This window comes from Schistocerca gregaria, unplaced genomic scaffold, assembly GCF_023897955.1.
Source record: "Schistocerca gregaria isolate iqSchGreg1 unplaced genomic scaffold, iqSchGreg1.2 ptg001421l, whole genome shotgun sequence".
Classification (NCBI taxonomy): domain Eukaryota; kingdom Metazoa; phylum Arthropoda; class Insecta; order Orthoptera; family Acrididae; genus Schistocerca; species Schistocerca gregaria.
Window position 1 is genome coordinate 20001 of NW_026062722.1, and position 2500 is coordinate 22500.

At 58.6% G+C, this 2500-nt stretch overlaps 1 pseudogene; it reads right to left on the reverse strand.

Annotated features, from left to right (window-relative positions):
• The window catches only part of LOC126331886 (large subunit ribosomal RNA), a 6505-nt pseudogene that overhangs the window by 3235 nt on the left and 770 nt on the right, over positions 1-2500 (reverse strand).

Below are 2500 nucleotides of genomic sequence, written 5' to 3' on the forward strand. Positions count from 1 at the left end.
CCTTCGAGATATTCTTGGACACCACAGCACCAGGAGCCGTGATTTTGGCGACTCGGTCCCGACAGTAATCCCTTAGACACCCGTAGAGTGCCGCCGGACACTCCATCCCCCGAAGACGGGAGAAGAGCGCCGGCCACCACAGATTGTCAAAGGCGCCGGAGATGTCTACCATGACTCCAAGAACGTATTTCCCCATAGCTGAGTGTACAATACTGGCTGCCTTGTTTATCGCATCTGAGGTAGACTTTCCTTTGCGAAAGCCATATTGTAGTTCACTCACTCCATGAAGAATTCTGTGGCTCGACAGTCTAAGTAGATAGGGACAGCGGGAATCTCGTTAATCCATTCATGCGCGTCACTAATTAGATGACGAGGCATTTGGCTACCTTAAGAGAGTCATAGTTACTCCCGCCGTTTACCCGCGCTTGCTTGAATTTCTTCACGTTGACATTCAGAGCACTGGGCAGAAATCACATTGCGTCAACACCCGCTAGGGCCATCGCAATGCTTTGTTTTAATTAGACAGTCGGATTCCCCCAGTCCGTGCCAGTTCTGAGTTGATCGTTGAATGGCGGCCGAAGAGAATCCGCGCACCCGCGCGCCCCCGGAGGAGCACGCTAAGGCGGACGCGGCCTCGCAGCAAGGAAGATCCGTGGGAGGCCAAGGCACGGGACCGAGCTCGGATCCTGCACGCAGGTTGAAGCACCGGGGCGCGAACGCCGCGCAGGCGCGCGCATCCTGCACCGCCGGCCAGCACGAGGCCAACCAACGGCGAGAGCAGACCACGCCCGCGCTAAACGCCCGCACTTACCGGCACCCCTACGGCACTCACCTCGCCCAGGCCCGGCACGTTAGCGCTGACCCACTTCCCGACCAAGCCCGACACGCCCCGATCCTCAGAGCCAATCCTTATCCCGAAGTTACGGATCCAATTTGCCGACTTCCCTTACCTACATTATTCTATCGACTAGAGGCTCTTCACCTTGGAGACCTGCTGCGGATATGGGTACGAACCGGCGCGACACCTCCACGTGGCCCTCTCCCGGATTTTCAAGGTCCGAGGGGAAGATCGGGACACCGCCGCAACTGCGGTGCTCTTCGCGTTCCAAACCCTATCTCCCTGCTAGAGGATTCCAGGGAACTCGAACGCTCATGCAGAAAAGAAAACTCTTCCCCGATCTCCCGACGGCGTCTCCGGGTCCTTTTGGGTTACCCCGACGAGCATCTCTAAAAGAGGGGCCCGACTTGTATCGGTTCCGCTGCCGGGTTCCGGAATAGGAACCGGATTCCCTTTCGCCCAACGGGGGCCAGCACAAAGTGCATCATGCTATGACGGCCCCCATCAACATCGGATTTCTCCTAGGGCTTAGGATCGACTGACTCGTGTGCAACGGCTGTTCACACGAAACCCTTCTCCGCGTCAGCCCTCCAGGGCCTCGCTGGAGTATTTGCTACTACCACCAAGATCTGCACCGACGGCGGCTCCAGGCAGGCTCACGCCCAGACCCTTCTGCGCCCACCGCCGCGACCCTCCTACTCGTCAGGGCTTCGCGGCCGGCCGCGAGGACCGGCCATGACTGCCAGACTGACGGCCGAGTATAGGCACGACGCTTCAGCGCCATCCATTTTCAGGGCTAGTTGCTTCGGCAGGTGAGTTGTTACACACTCCTTAGCGGATTCCGACTTCCATGGCCACCGTCCTGCTGTCTTAAGCAACCAACGCCTTTCATGGTTTCCCATGAGCGTCGATTCGGGCGCCTTAACTCGGCGTTTGGTTCATCCCACAGCGCCAGTTCTGCTTACCAAAAGTGGCCCACTTGGCACTCCGATCCGAGTCGTTTGCTCGCGGCTTCAGCATATCAAGCAAGCCGGAGATCTCACCCATTTAAAGTTTGAGAATAGGTTGAGGTCGTTTCGGCCCCAAGGCCTCTAATCATTCGCTTTACCGGATGAGACTCGTACGAGCACCAGCTATCCTGAGGGAAACTTCGGAGGGAACCAGCTACTAGATGGTTCGATTAGTCTTTCGCCCCTATACCCAGCTCCGACGATCGATTTGCACGTCAGAATCGCTACGGACCTCCATCAGGGTTTCCCCTGACTTCGTCCTGGCCAGGCATAGTTCACCATCTTTCGGGTCCCAACGTGTACGCTCTAGGTGCGCCTCACCTCGCAATGAGGACGAGACGCCCCGGGAGTGCGGAGGCCGCCGCCCCGTGAAGGGCGGGGAAGCCCCATCCTCCCTCGGCCCGCGCAAGGCGAGACCTTCACTTTCATTACGCCTTTAGGTTTCGTACAGCCCAATGACTCGCGCACATGTTAGACTCCTTGGTCCGTGTTTCAAGACGGGTCGTGAAATTGTCCAAAGCTGAAGCGCCGCTGACGGGAGCGATTATTCCGCCCGAGAGCATCCCGAGCCAACAGCGGCGCGGGTCCGGGGCCGGGCCAGGTAGGTCCGTCATCCGGGAAGAACCGCGCGCGCTTGCCGGGAGCCCGAGCG